Source organism: Hyla sarda, chromosome 9, assembly GCF_029499605.1.
Source record: "Hyla sarda isolate aHylSar1 chromosome 9, aHylSar1.hap1, whole genome shotgun sequence".
In the NCBI taxonomy this organism is placed as follows: domain Eukaryota; kingdom Metazoa; phylum Chordata; class Amphibia; order Anura; family Hylidae; genus Hyla; species Hyla sarda.
In genome coordinates this window covers 25,377,220-25,392,780 of record NC_079197.1, presented here as the reverse complement: position 1 = coordinate 25,392,780, position 15,561 = coordinate 25,377,220, and the positions used below count along the sequence as shown (strand labels likewise).

At 45.0% G+C, this 15,561-nt stretch overlaps 1 protein-coding gene across 2 annotated transcripts in view; it reads left to right on the top strand.

Moving 5' to 3' along the window:
• Positions 1–1,916: 1,916 nt before the first annotated feature.
• Positions 1,917–15,561, top strand: part of SLC6A8 (solute carrier family 6 member 8) — an 88,692-nt gene continuing 75,047 nt past the window's right edge. Inside the window, exon 1 of one of the 2 annotated variants that reach the window (XM_056540248.1) lies at positions 1,917–1,936. The gene's annotated coding sequence lies outside the window, so the exon portion shown is untranslated. Of the gene's footprint in view, positions 1,937–8,503; positions 8,616–15,561 lie in introns of those variants that run through there. The other variant, XM_056540247.1, reaches the window with a different exon arrangement.

The following is a 15,561-nucleotide window of genomic DNA, read 5'->3' as shown; positions in this document are numbered from 1 at the left end:
CAGCATGTAATACCCATCTGCAGCTCATGTAACCCCTTCCCTGCCGTACAGAAGAAAGGCTGCTGTTCCACCATCAGTTCTGTCTGTATAGAATCTGTATACTAGCTGTAACAGAAATATACAATATATTCAGAACTCCCAACTATAAGCCAGGGCAGAGGGCAGCTACAAAGAACAATACCCAGCAATACATATATAGCCTAAAGGCAGGGACGGATCTGCCTATAGGCAAAATAGGCAGCTGCCTAGAGCGCCCTCTTGAGGGGGGTGCTGCTCTGCCCTCCGCAAGAAACGTAGCCAGCCAGCACCACTTCCCCTGTTACAGTGTGTCATCCCAGTAGTAAGGAGATAACATGAGGAGGAGGTTTGTTACAGTGTGTCACCCCAGTAGTAAGGAGATAACATGCGGAGGAGGTTTGTTACAGTGTGTCATCCCAGTAGTAAGGAGATAACATGAGGAGGAGGTTTGTTACACTGTGTCACCCCAGTAGTAAGGAGATAACATGAGGAGGAGGTTTGTTACAGTGTGTCATCCCAGTAGTAAGGAGATTACACGAGGAGGGGGTTTGTTACAGTGTGTCACCCAAGCAGTACGGAGATTGCATGAGGAGGGGTTTGTTACAGTGCGTCGTCCCCCCCCCCCCCCCCCCCCCCCCGTAGTAAGGAGATTACATGAGGAGGAGGTTTGTTACAGTGTGTCATCCCAGTAGTAAGGAGATTACACGAGGAGGGGGTTTGTTACAGTGTGTCACCCAAGTAGTAAGGAGATTGCATGAGGAGGGGGATTGTTACAGTGTGTCACCCAAGTAGTAAGGAGATTACATAAGGAGGGGGTTTGTTACAGTGCATCACCCCAGTAGTAAGGAGATTACACGAGGAGAAGGTTTGTTACAGTGTGTCACCCCAGTAGTAATGAGATTACATGAGGAGGTTTATTACAGTGTGTCACCCAAGTAGTAAGGAGATTACATGAGGAGGAGGTTTGTTACAGTGTGTCACCCAAGTAGTAAGGAGATTACATGTGGAGGGGGTTTGTTACAGTGTCATCCCAGTAGTAAGGAGATTAAATGAGGAGGGGGTTTGTTACAGTGTGTCACCCAAGTAGTAAGGAAATTACATAAGGAGGAGGTTTGTTACAGTGTGTCACCCCAGTAGTAAGCAGATTACATGAGGAGGAGGTTTGTTACAGTGTGTCACCGCAGTAGTAAGGAGATTACACGAGTAGGAGGTTTGTTACAGTTTGTCACCCCAGTAGTAAGGAGATTACACGAGTAGGGGGTTTGTTACAGTGTGTCACCCCAATAGTAAGGAGATTACATGAGGAGGAGGTTTGTTACAGTTTGTCACCTCAGTAGTAAGAAGATTACACGAGTAGGAGGTTTATTACAGTGTTCCACCCCAGTAGTAAGGAGATTACATGAGGAGGAGGTTTGTTACAGTGTGTCACCCCAGTAGTAAGGAGATTACATGAGGAGGAGGTTTGTTACAGTGTGTCACCCCAGTAGTAAGGAGATTACATGAGGAGGAGGTTTGTTACAGTTTGTCACCCCAGTAGTAAGGAGATTACATGAGGAGGGGGTTTGTTACAGTGTGTCACCCCAGTAGTAAGGAGATTACATGAGGAGGAGGTGTGTTACAGCTTGTCAAATAGTAAGGTGGGGTGTGTCAAAGGGTGGAGATAATGGGCAGAGTCAAGGGGTGGCAAAATCAGCTTTCACCCAGGGTGGCAAAAATCCTTGCACCAGCCCTGCCTAAAGGTTTTAACAAAAATGGTGTAATGCCTCATTTCACCTGTGGTGGTGCTGCAGGTAAACTGAACACTTTTTGCAATGTTCTACCACAGATTACAGCTGATCACTGGGGGTCCCAACCACGGTACATCATGTGATCCGCTTGTCATTAGGGGACCCCTTTTAAGAGGTCGGCATTGTCCAAGGTGAACAATATAAATTTATTTAGAACTAAGCTTCCACCAGTTTTTTTGTTTTTTTTTAGGCCAGATGTTAGCTGAAAGTCAATTGAGATCTATGTAACGCCATACTTTCTGCATCTTTAACGCTATACACTCGGTAGGCCTGAAGGCCTGAAGGCAGTAAAAAAAAAAAAAAAAACATAGGGTAAAAAAAAAAATGTCGAGGAGCAATTGAATGTTTTTTTGCCATTTTTGGGGTGTTTTTTTTTCAGGTATAAAAACAAAACACCTGAAAAAAAAACAAGTGGAAACCTAGGACTGCTGAGACACAATTAGCTCCTAGCAGGCTATAACTACCCCTCCCCCTTACTACAATAAATACTTAAATAATAACTGACACAACAACAATTTAACTTTTCCGTGGGTGGGGATCGGCCACAGCTTTATTTATAAAATTACTTATATAAATAACAATTTAACTGTAACAAAAAACACCGATTGGCTTCTTACCAACCCGAGAGGTGCTGCCACACCGTCCTGTGTGGAGGTCTACCCCGGGTTGACCCCGCTTTCACCGTCTTCTTACCGCCACGGAGGAGACCAGTTAGCCCTACACTGGGCTCCGACCCCCACCCAAGAGATAGTGGATAGCCAACACCTGGGGCCACCTCCAGCCCCCCAGCACACCCAACACATTTCCTCTCCAGGAAATCCGCTCAGCGCTGTTCCTCTCCAGGAAATCCGCTCAACACTTTTCCTCTCCAGGAAATCCGCTCAACACTTTTCCTCTCCAGGAAATCCGCTCAACACTTTTCCTCTCCAGGAAATCCGTTCAACACTTTTCCTCTCCAGGAAATCCGGGTACCTGCCACCAGGACCAATTTTTTAAATTTATTTATTCATTTATTTATTTATTAATTTTTTTTTTATTTAATTTTTGTTTTTTTTATTTATTTATTTATTTATTTTTTTTCCAGTTATTTTTTTTTTTTTTTTTTGTTTTTTTTTTTGTATAACCCGTGTGAACTCATCACTCAGACTCGCCCATACACCAAAGGGTGCTGCAGCACTCGCACCACCTCGAAAGCCGCTCTCAAAACAAAAACACACCTGGGAAACATCAAACTGGGCGAATATAGCAACACAACATGCAGATCGCCCGCGGCCGTCGTGCAGCGCTACCCTCTCCGGAAACCCAGCCACCTCCGCCGGCCCCGATACAAAAGAGAGCAAATCCAGAACTCACAAAACAGTAATTCGCGGACCCTCAACGGAGCACGAGCTGCGTGTCACGGATCGCCTAAACAGGCTCGGACCGACGGGCCTTTATCAGTTTTATTTTACATTTTATTTTTATAAACTTTTACCATGAAACGCACAAAATAGGCACCCAAAAACACAGACACCCAAGTCCCATGGAAGGAGACGAGGAGAAAGAAAAAGTGCCCCATCCACATAGCCCTGAAAAAAGCTAGCGCAAAAACTCGGATCAGAAAAACAACGCAAAAGCGACAACCAAAAAACCTGCAGCCGCCACTAAGCGACCCAAAAACAGATAGGAAAAACCGGTCGCCGACAGCAAGGCCACCCACTCGCGGGCCCAGCCCCTATGTATACACCACCCGCAAAGCAGAAAGAAAATCACCCCCTGCCATGTGCCGTGCAGCACAGCGGGAAAGCCACCCAACCTTTTATTTATTTATTTTTTTTAGATTATTTATTATTTTTATTTTATTTTTATTTTTAGCTGATTCACATGAACAGGTGAAGATCCCACATCACATACTCAGAATGTTATTAGGATACACTGAGAACACTGCCCAAATCTCGAACCTCCTTGGAGAGGTGACACAGCAGATAACTTCCGTTATCACATCCTATCAAAACGAAACAGGAAATCAAACATTAGCCTCGTATGGTCACTGCAAAGGGCATTCCAGGTACCGAAACCAATATTTATTTAATACTTTTTTTTTTTTTTTTTTTTTTTTATGTTTTCATCCCCTGTCCACAGACCCTTTAGAACCTCCGGGACCCCCCACGACTGTAGATAGACATCCCGGCCTCCACACCAACACCAACCACCCGCAAGTACCGTAAAAGACTGGATCCCACAGCCCCAGCCCGTGAGTGCGACCAAGTCGCAGGAGCCACCAAAGCGGACCACAAATTACACCACTCTCCCCGATGACCCACGGGCCGGCCACACAAGCAACCCTCCGGAACTACAGCCAGAGAAAACAGGACAAAGCGTCAACACCCAATACCGACCCAGGGAGCATAGCCCTGAAAGAAATTGTAACCCCAAACAGCGAAGCACTAGATGCAACAGACAGAGCACAGGAAGAAAAACACGCCCCGTGATCACTCAAATCACACACTAGAAAAGAAGAAAAGCATCACAAAATTAGCGCGCAACCAAGCGCAGGGGACTTGCAACCCACACAGTAACGTTACAAGCCTAGAACATGAGCTGCCGAAGCAAGCACCACTGACTACCAAGACCCAGGGGTAAACCACCCCACAGCACCACTGGAAAACCAAACACCACACCAACAACCGACCACACCAGCCACATCCGAGAACAAAGCGAGCTCCCCGTGCAGGGAACTGAAAGCAGGCCAGGCCACCGCATGACCCTTGAAAAACCCCAACCAACCGAAATGTCAGCCCAAAGCGTACCAAGGGCACATATGCGGGGGGCCCAAATACCAGACACCCTCGGCGGCCAAAGACAACCTGCAGGAAAAAACTCCGCCCAGAACCATATTCCATGCGGAACTTACAGTAAACCAGCAAGGACCGGAACAGGGGCACCTAGCGAGCCCCGAGGAAACCAAAGCAGAGAAAACGCAACCACTCCCCGTCCCCAGGAAAACTGCAGACCAACGCCAACGCGGCATGCGGAAGACCGCAACAAACCACACCCCAACAAGCGTAGAGCACAGGAGTAACCCCCTCCGGAAAACCACCACAAACAAAAGAAACCACGAGGAAAGACAAACTGAGACTCAAAGCGAAACCTACCCACCGCCACATCAGCCAAAGCACCCAGCACGACATACAGGAGTCCCATGCCTACCAAAGATCAGGAACAAAACAGGAGAAAACATCAGACAATACACTAGGACAAACAGAGCAGCGGAGAGGGACTACAACTAGTGACGGAGAGAAACACCAAACAAAGGGGGAGAAAACCAAAAGAAACAAAACCGTAACTGGGTGCCACCGATTCAAAATAAAGAACAAGCCTCAGGAGCTAAATCCACAAAACCCGGTCATCCAGAGCGTAAGGCCAAAAGACCACTCACCTAAGCGTGCACCGCAGAATTGATACCACACCAAAGCACCCCGTCAAGAAAAGACGTACCCAACTCACAACCAGAGACCAACATAGACATACACCAATATCCGAGACCCAAACCCACAGGAACAAAAGGTGGAAACTACCAGAACAGCCATAAGCACACTAACCGGGGAAGGAGAGGGAACCAACCCAGCTAGCCAGTTGAAGACAACTGGCCCGCCAAAACCCCAAGGGCAGGCACGAAAATAGAGCCCCCCCCTGCCCCCCCGCAACAGCACACTCACTAAGTCCAGAAGATGGAGAAGGCACAAAAGCAGGACGAACCACTTTACCACCGCAGGCGTTGAACAAGGCACGCTGGAGACCACCTGGTTGCGGGTACTCTGCCGCCGCCCGGAATGGCGCCGAGAAACCAGCAGCAGAGAACTCAGGAAGAGGGACAGCAGCGGAGAGGGTTTGGGGTGCAGTGGCTGCCTGAACCATGCGCCGTGATCCGAAGTTTACAGCGATACAATTATCGCGTCAAACAGAGTTGCGATATAAATATATATATATATATATATTTTATTTATTATTTTTCCTTTTTTTTTTTTTTTTTATAGGTATGAAAAGCGACCAAAACACGCTATATGGGACTAGTAAAATTTATATATTTAATTTTCAATTCGCGCTTACACGCGGATCAAATGAGGATATATAACTTGATAGCGCGGACATTGACGCACGTGGCAATACCACATGTGCCTGTGTATTGAAATCTACACAGTTTGTACTTTTTTTTTTTTTTTTAATTTTTTTGTTTTATTGTAATTTTTCTTTTATATATTTTTATTTTTTTTTTTTTTTTTTTTTTTTTTTTTTTTAATTTTTTTTGTATTTTTTTTTTTTTTTTTTTTTTTACTTTTATCAATTAATTATTTATTTTTTAAATTAATTAATTAAGTAAATTCTCATTAATATTTTTTTTTTATTTTTTTATTTTTATACTTTTATCAATTAATTATTTATTTTGTAAATTAATTAATTAAGTAAATTTTTATTAATTTTTTTTTTTTTTTTTTTTTTGCATACGCCATTGAAGGAATGCTGCAATCGAAGACATATTAAGATAGTACGGACATGTACGCACGCAGCGATACCATATACATGCTTGATGTAATACAGTTTTCATTTTATTTATTTATTTAATTAATATCAGTTATGTATTTATATTTTAATTCACGTTTTTATGTATGGGGGAAAAAAAGGGGGGGGGGGAGGAGTGATCTAAACATTTATCATGGCAAGGGTTACATTTTTTTTTTTTTTTTTTTTTTTTTTGTGTGCAATGCTATAGCTCCATAGGGAGCCATAACACTGCACACACAGATCACTTGCCATGTATTAACATGGCAATGATCTGGGTTGTCAGTGATTGATTGCTCAAGCCTGAATTTCAGGCTTGGAGCAATCAAACCACGAGCGGACGCGCAGGAGGCAGGTGAGTGACCCTCCTGCTGCGTTCCAGCTGATCGGGACATCGCGATTTTATCGCGATGGTCCCGATCAGCCCGCTGAGCAGCCGGGATGCGTACAGTTACATTTTCAGACGCGGCGATCAAATCAGAACGCCGCGTCTAAAGAGGTAATGCCGGACATCTGCCAGATCGGCGATGTCCGGCATTAGCAGGGGTCCTGGTTGCTAACAGCAACCGGGATCCGCCGGCTACAATGCGCGCTCACATTGTGAGAGCGCATTATAGCTGGGGACGCGCAAATGGACGTTACTAAACGTCCATTTGCGCAAAAGGGGGGTTAACGCAGCAGCCACCGAGGGGCCGCCACCTCCAGAGTGGAGGGGACAAGGGGGGGGGGGGGTGGTGAAGGAGACCGCAACAGGGGAGGGGGGGTGAGTGGGCGCATACAGGGGGGAAAAAGAGACGGACGGGGCAAGGAGAAATCAGAGCCTGGTCCAGGAGCACGCACGGAGGAGGGATCAAAGCACAGGCAGGGGAGAGGGCAAGAGGACTGGACAGGGCTCACAGGGATTACAGTGGGAAGGGAGGGCAGGACTAATAAGAGGTCCGCCAGCCTCCCGAGCCCGCCATGGACGCAACAGGAGGGGAGGCCAGCTCAGCCACAAGGGAGCATGCCATCCCTCACCCTCCTGCTCCATCCAGGCCATAAATAAGGGGCAGCAACATACCCACCAGCAGCCAAAACTCCGGGTCCTGGGCAGATTGAGGGGGGAAGGGAGGCACCACAGCTATAAATACCCAGGGGTGGGCCTCTGAAAGCCCGGGAAACTATTAAACCCCTGATTGGTGCACTCCTTCCCCCCACCCATGGGACATACCACTGTAGCCATTTGCAAGTTTTACAGGCGGGGGAGGGGGCTAAAACCTTGCCTGTATATTTCTTAACCTCTTACTGCTCACCAGTCAGGGGGCAAGCTAGTTATGCACAGCTTGCCCCTCCACTCAAATGGTTTATCCAGAATAAGGCCCCTTTCACACTGTGGTTGCTCCCTGACAAGAATGGCCGTTAAAGTCTCTTTTTTAATTTGACTTTAAAGGCCATTCTCGTGATGGGGAGCAACAGTCAACAACGGGTCCCGACGGCTCCAAATTACTATTATGGGGGCTGTCGGGCACTGATGTTTTATGATGGGAATAGCGGGGGGAAAAGTATTTTATCTCCCGCTATTCTGCCCGGCTCCCCCGACGGCCTTCACACTGCCGTGTCATAACAGCAATGTGAAAGAAGCCTTATAAAAACATAGGTACTTACCTCCAAAAACAGCGCTCCACCTGTCCTTAGGTTGTGTGTCAATGCATAAGAAATCTAAAATAAATAGGCAGAGTCTTTTTAAGAAAAAAATGCAGGTATATAAACTACAGTTGTAACGGTAATCCGCTCACCTGGCCCGGTGGTGTAACAGACACAACTACATAATGCGCATGAAATAGTAAGAGGTGGTGTCCAATGTCTGCTCGAAGTGCACTCCGGCCGAACAGCATGCAGAGGATGACGAATCAGGAAAAGAAAACGGATACCTGGCGCGATCCACCAAAATAATGAGGACAGTATCCACGCGTTTCGGGGCATAGGAGCCCCTTCATCAGATAAACTGGATCACACTAGTTCATCTGACGAAGGGGCTCCTATGCCCGAAACACGTTATGATTGGCCAATAAAGTCTTCTATGGAAACTACTCTCTTCATTATTTCAGTGGATCGCGCCAGGTATCCGTTTTTTTTCCCTGATTCATCATCCTCAGGTTGTGTGTGGCATTACAGCTTGTTTCTACTCACTTCAACACTATAGACGATACATGTAGTGATCAAATGGGACAATCCGCCACCCCTCATCATTGTCTGACCCTGCGTCTTTGCCCCAGCTGTGGTATTATTTAGGTAGTATATATTAACTTTTTACTACTTAGGCAGTATATTATTACTATACTGTATATCAGTGGTTTTCAACCTGCGGGCCTCTAGATGTTTCAAAACTACAATTCCCAGCATGCCCGGACAGCCGATGGCTGTCCGGGCATGCTGGGAGTTGTAGTTTTGCAACATCTGGAGGTCCGCAGGTTGAAGACCACTGCTGTATATAGTACATCACACTATTGTTTGGCACTATATGTAGACACTATGGGGGAGATTTATCAAATCCTGTGCAGAGGAAAACTTGCCCAGTTGCCCATAGCAACCAATCAGATTGCTTCTTTCATTTTTCACAGGCCTTCATAAAAATGAAAGCAGCAAGCTGATTGGTTGCTATGGGCAACTGAGCAAGTTTTCCTCTGCACAGGTTTTGATAAATCTCCCCCTCTATGGCAGTACTACATATTATTTAGAAATGATTTGATAATGTCATCTGGGACAAATTATATTGTATCTTTCTCATAGAAGCCACAATATTGCAATATTACTGTGCACTTTGTACAAATATTCTACTTTTATTTATTTTAGCACGATAATTAAAAATGGATACTGCACTTAAAGGGGTTATCCAGGAAAAAACTTTATATATATAAGAACAACCTTAACTTCAGAAGCTCATAAGTACAGAAAGGATTAAGATTTTTTAATAGAAGTAAATTACAAATCTGTTTAACTTTCTGGAGCCAGTTGATATATATATATATATATATATATATATATATATATATATATATATATATATATATATATATCTCAACTGGCTCCAGAAAGTTAAACAGATTTGTAAATTACTTCTATTAAAAAATCTTAATCCTTTCTGTACTTATGAGCTTCTGAAGTTAAGGTTGTTCTTTTCTGTCTAAGTGCTCTCTGATGACACGTGTCTCGGGAACCGCCCAGTTTAGAAGCAGATTCCCATAGCAAACCTCTTCTAAACTGGGCGGTTCCTGAGACACGTGTCATCAGAGAGGACTTAGACAGAAAAGAACAACCTTAACTTCAGAAGCTCAAAAGTACTGAAAGGATTAAGATTTTTTAATAGAAGTAATTTACAAATCTGTTTAACTTTCTGGAGCCAGTTGATATAAGAAAAAAAGTTTTTTCCTGGAATACCCCTTAGGTGAAGTTTAGTTGTGGCCTTAAAGCAGTGTTTCTTAACCAGTGTGCCTCCAGCTGTTGCAAAACTACAACTCCCAGCATGCCCGGACAGCCAAATTTTTTTTTCCCCTGGATAACCCCTTTAATAACGTGTCTGATCACAAGGGGTCCAACTGCTGGGACCCCTGCGATCTCCTTTACAGGGCTTCATCTCTGACCTCTTCGTGCAGACTCCATCGCTTCCTGCCCCCACCCTCAGAGATGAGCGCTTGCTGTTTAAAAGTAACGGCCCACTTAGCCCATCACCGGCCGAGACAGGGTCCATCTTGGCCGGTGATTGGCTGAGCAGGCCCTCACTTTTCTGCAGCACAAGCTCAGAGGCCCTGTACAGTAGATCGCGGGGTCCCAATGGTCAGACCCCCTGTGATCAGACACTTATTCCCTATCCAAAGGAACGACCGATGGGGACCAACCATAACTAAATTATAAATGAATGATTTACAGTATATAATTCCCACTTGTGTGGTCAGAATGCTCATCCTTCAGTGCAGTGCCCTTTTAGTCCACATGAGGGCCTGCCAGAGCTGTCAAGAGATCACTGCACACTCTCACAGCCGTACATAAGGGGCTTCTCACATAACATCTGAAATGCGCATTTACTGTATTATAGACGTGAAACAAAGGCTTAAAAACACAGAGACATGTACATAAAGTTGCATCATTTTTCCTTAAGTTTTTTACGTATACATTTTGCTTAACTCGTAACGTGCATTAAAGCTGTTTTTTTTTATGTAAAATCGTTTCCGTGTAAATAAAGTTGTAGAACTCAATTCAAATTCTGTTACTGCACAAGGTTGAAAGTAAAACATTTACTTTTGTCCATTGACAATAATGTTAAAAAAATATATAAGTATACGGCAGGTATACAATTTTATGAAGGATAGAAGAATGTATTGGGTCTCACTATTCCATCTATATATATAAAACTCAATGGTCCTCATTTACTTAGAAAATCGGGTTGTAAGTCTATGTTGCTTTCTTACCCGACTGCTTTTTTCCCCTGGTATTTATTATTATGTCGCATCCTGTTTGTCGCACGTGGGTTTTGTTGGTTTTGGTTTCCAACTCCTCTGAGTTGTCGGGAAAAAATCCACAACAATTCAACAAATTCGGGTTGGAAACCTTTATAATAACGTGGGAAAGCTCAGAAATGTCGGGTTACGCCCCTTTTTCGGGGTTGGGAGAATCCAAATCGGGTCCGTCGGCAAAAAATGTTGCATCGTGTCGCAGACTGGCGCACAATGTCTGCAACATGTCGCAGACAAAGATGCGCCAAAAAAAAAACGACAAAACAGGTCGGGTTTAGAATAGTAAATGTGTCCAAACGGCTAAAGATATTAACATGAAACTTGGCCACATGTTACTTATATGTCAACAACAAACATAGGATAGGGGATTTAACCCTTACTCACCCCCATTTGCCAGGGGCGGGGTTTTTGTTTAAAGGCCCTTACAAGTCTATTGGAAATATATGTTACTGCATAACTTCCATACGGCTGGAGATATTTTGATATTACTTGGTCACATGTTACTTATATGTCCACTTAAAATAAAGGATAGTTCATTTAACCCTTAACTACCCCCCCCCCCCCCATTTGTGTGGGTCGGGGTGTTTGTTTAAAGTCCCATGCAAATCAATGGGAAATGTATGTTCCCACATAACTTCTGTACGGCTGGAGATATTTCAATACCTGGTACACATATTACCGGTCGGGATATGAGGTTGGGATAGGAGGTCGGGATAGGAGGTCGGGATAGATGGACGGGATAGGAGGTCGAGATAGGAGGTCGGGATAGATGGACGGGATAGGAGGTCGGGATAGATGGACCTGATAGGAGGTCGGGATAGGAGGACAGGATAGGAGGACGGGAGAGGAGGTCGGGATAGGAGGTCGGGATAGATGGATGGGATAGGAGGATGGGATAGGAGGTCAGGATAGGAGGTTGGGATATGACAATAATATATGAGGATGGGATATGAAGTCAAAAGCTTCCTCCTTTGTTTATTTTCCTCCCCAACAAGGATTAGGAAGGAAAAACCGGGCAAAGCCGGGTACTCAGCTAGTTTTATAATAAAAATGAACTATACAGACATAGGGGGAGATTTATCAAAACCTGTCTAGAGGAAAAGGGAAGCAGTTGCCCCAAGCAACCAATCAGATTGCTTCTTTCATTTTAAAAAAAGGCCTCTGCAAACTGAAACAAGCAATCTGATCGGTTGCTATGGGCAACTGCACCACTATATATATATAGCAGAAGAAAGAGGAGTCCAGCGTCCAGAAACTCGGAGGATAATATTTATTCACCAGATGGTCATAACAGGAACACAGGGTACAGTGACGCGTTTCGGCTTTACAACAAAGCCTTAGTCATGACTAAGGCTTTGTTGTAGTCATGTAGTCATGACTAAGGCTTTGTTGTAAAGCCGAAACGCGTCACTGTACCCTGTGTTCCTGTTATGACCATCTGGTGAATAAATATTATCCTCCGAGTTTCTGGACGCTGGACTCCTCTTTCTTCTGCTGTTCAATTGGGCGAGGTCCGCGCTCTGTCCGTGCGCACCTGGGGTGAGCTGAAGCATTGCTGTTTCTCTATATATACATATATATATATATGATCTCCCCGATAAATCAGAACTAAAAGCAGGTAAACTAGGAATTATTTTGCATTATTCCGTCTTTTTTATTTTATTTTTTTATTAAAATATATTTATATTACACATTTTGTTTCAAAACAGAGAAACTAACCAATACCTATGGGAGTCGTAGTCATTTTGTATCGGAAGTATGAGCAGCTATGTTTTTGGAATCCGGGACCATGGCTGGAAGGCTGTGTTTTCCAAAAAGTGCGCTTCCAGCTGTTGCAAAACTACAACTCTCAGTAAGCCTGGACAGCCTTCGGCTGTCTGGGCATGCTGGGAGTTGTAGTTTTGCAACAGCTGGAGGCACACTGGTTAGGAAACACTGTTTTAAGGCCACAACTAAACGTCACCTGCTTAAAGGGGTTATCCAGGAAAAACTTTTTTTCTTATATCAACTGGCTCCAGAAAGTTAAACAGATTTGTAAATTACTTCTATTAAAAAAAATCTTAATCCTTCCAATAATTATCAGCTGCTGAATTTGAGTTGTTGTTTTCTGTCTGGCAACAGTGCTCTCTGCTGACATCTCTGCTTGTCTCGGGAACTGCATAGAGTAGAAGAGGTTTGCTATGGGGATTTGCTTCTAAACTGGGCGGTTCCCGAGACACGTGTCATCAGAGAGCACTTAGACAGAAAAGAACAACTCAACTTCAGCAGCTCATAGGTACTGAAAGGATTAAGATTTTTTAATAGAAGTCATTTGCAAATCTGTTTAACTTTCTGGAGCCAGTTGAGATATATATATATATATATATATATATATATATATATATATATATAAAGTTTTTTCCTGGATAACCCCTCTAACAATGAATGCGTCAATATGGCCTCTAACATTGTGTAGTGATATTGCAGCTCAGTTACATTGAAGTGAAAGGTGGCAAGTTGTAATACCACACACAACCTGAGGACAGGTGTGGTGCTGTTTTTGGAAGAAATTCTCTCTCTCTCTCTTTTTTTTTATTTTTTTATTTTTTTTTAGCGCTCTTTAATTTATCCTTGTCACAATTTTAATCTAGTAGCTCAGCCGTGGCTCAAACACATTACCAAAATACCACAGGCAATTCTTGTTTACATATAATTAACATACAATAGACCTGTGTTTCCCAATCAGTGTGCCTCCAGCTGTTGCAAAACTACAACTCCCAGCATGCCGGCACAGCGTTAGGCTCTCCTGGCATGCTAGAAGTTGTCGTTTTGCAACAGCTGGAGGCACACTGGTTGGGAAACGCTGTGATAAACCCTCCTAATTTTTCTATGTCTTAGTCCACTCTGCTGAAATTCTGCAGCCAGACAAACTGCAGCTTGTAAAATATAGAGGGAGATTTATCAAAACCTGTGCAAAGGAAATGTTGCCCAGTTGCCCATAGCAACCAATCAGATCGCTTCTTTCATTTTAAACAGGGCCTCTGCAAAATAAAAGAAGCAATCTGATTGGTTGCTATGGGCAACTTTTCCTTTGCACAAGTTTTGATAAATCTTCCCCATAGTGAATATTGCAGGGAGACTGTGAACTATTTTTTTAACCCCTCTAAGGGTATGTTTACACATCAGTACAATGTGCGGAATGTCTGCCTGGAAAACATGTGCGGAGATTATGCACGTTTAACCTCTTGGGGACGCAGAGCTTACCTGTACGCCCTGCGCCCGCTCCCTCAATACACCGCAGGGTCACACTGTGACCCCGCATCATATCGGGTCGGTCCCAGGAGCTAATGGTAGCCAAGACCCGTGGTTAATACCAGACATCACTGATCGTGGTGATGACCAGTATTAACCCTTTAGTCGTGGTCAAAGTTGATTGCCACGTCTGAAATGTAAAAAAATACATCCTGGCAGCCCAGCCGTGCTGATCGGGACCACCGCGGTGAGGACACGTTCTGAGGCAGCTCCGTGCTGCTGCGGAGGATAGTGGTGGGGCCTGGCTGCAGGAACAGGTGCAGGCAGTGCTGGACGCAGGGCAGCCTGCGGAGTCTGTGTCTTCTGGCCCGCGGCGGCGCTCGTGGCTCCACCCCCCAGGTCTTGCCAGCGACTCGGAAGCACCAACAGGGACCCTCTGGAGCCCGCGGGTGTTGTTCCTTCTCCCCTGATGCCGCAGGCGTCCCGGAGGAATTCCACCCAGCGGCCGAGTTCCGGCGCGGGGAAGGGGCTTGCATCTGGGTCCCCTCCCCCTGTTCTGCTGGAGGAGCTGCCTTCCCCTGCGGCCTGGTTGGTGTCCGGTGGTTTGGGGTCCTTTGCAGATGGTGTGACGCAGCCGGTGTCAGGCCCTTCTTCTTCTGCGCAGAGGTCTGAGGGTGGCGGTTCTCGGGAGCGGACACCAGGACCTGCGGCTGCCAGGGCTTTCCGCGCTTTGCTTGTTCAGTTGTTGGGGGTTTTGTCGCAGGATGCTGGTAGGGGGACAGCGGGGAGCTCTCCTTTGCCAGTGTGGGAGGCCATGAAGGGGCAGAGTGTCGGGCCCGCAGTACCAGGTCCAGTTGTGGCAATGGGGATAGGGGTAGTTGCTGGCAGCTGCAGTCAGGAGGCGGGGCCTGTTGTGGTGGTGCCTGCAGCTGCTCCTAAGGAGAAGGTCAGGGATGATGTGCGCTTGGTGGACGCCTCTAAGGGCGAGGTTTATGTGTGCTTTGAGGGGCCGCTGGGGCTTATTTGAAGCCGGAAGTTAGGGAAAAGATCTGGAAGGAGGAATATCTGGAGATCTTTTCCTTGCTTCCGTTGGAAAAGTTTAATCTGGATCGTAGGAAGCCTGAGGAGAGTGAGAAGGAGGAGGAGAAAAAGCGTCAGTGTGCATAGGTATATACAGTGTGTGTATGTATATACAGTGTGTGCATAGGTATATACAGTGTGTGTATGTATATACAGTGTGTGCATAGGTATATACAGTGTGTGTATGTATATACAGTGTGTGCATAGGTATATACAGTGTGTGTCTATGTATACAGTCATGGCCATAAATGTTGGCATCCCTGAAATTTTTCTAGAAAAAGCATTTCTCACAGAAGAGGATTGCAGTAACACATATTTTGCTATACACATGTTTATTCCCTTTGTATGTATTGGAACAAAACCAAAAAAAGGGAGGAAAAAAAAGCTAATTGGACACAATGTCACAACAAACTCCA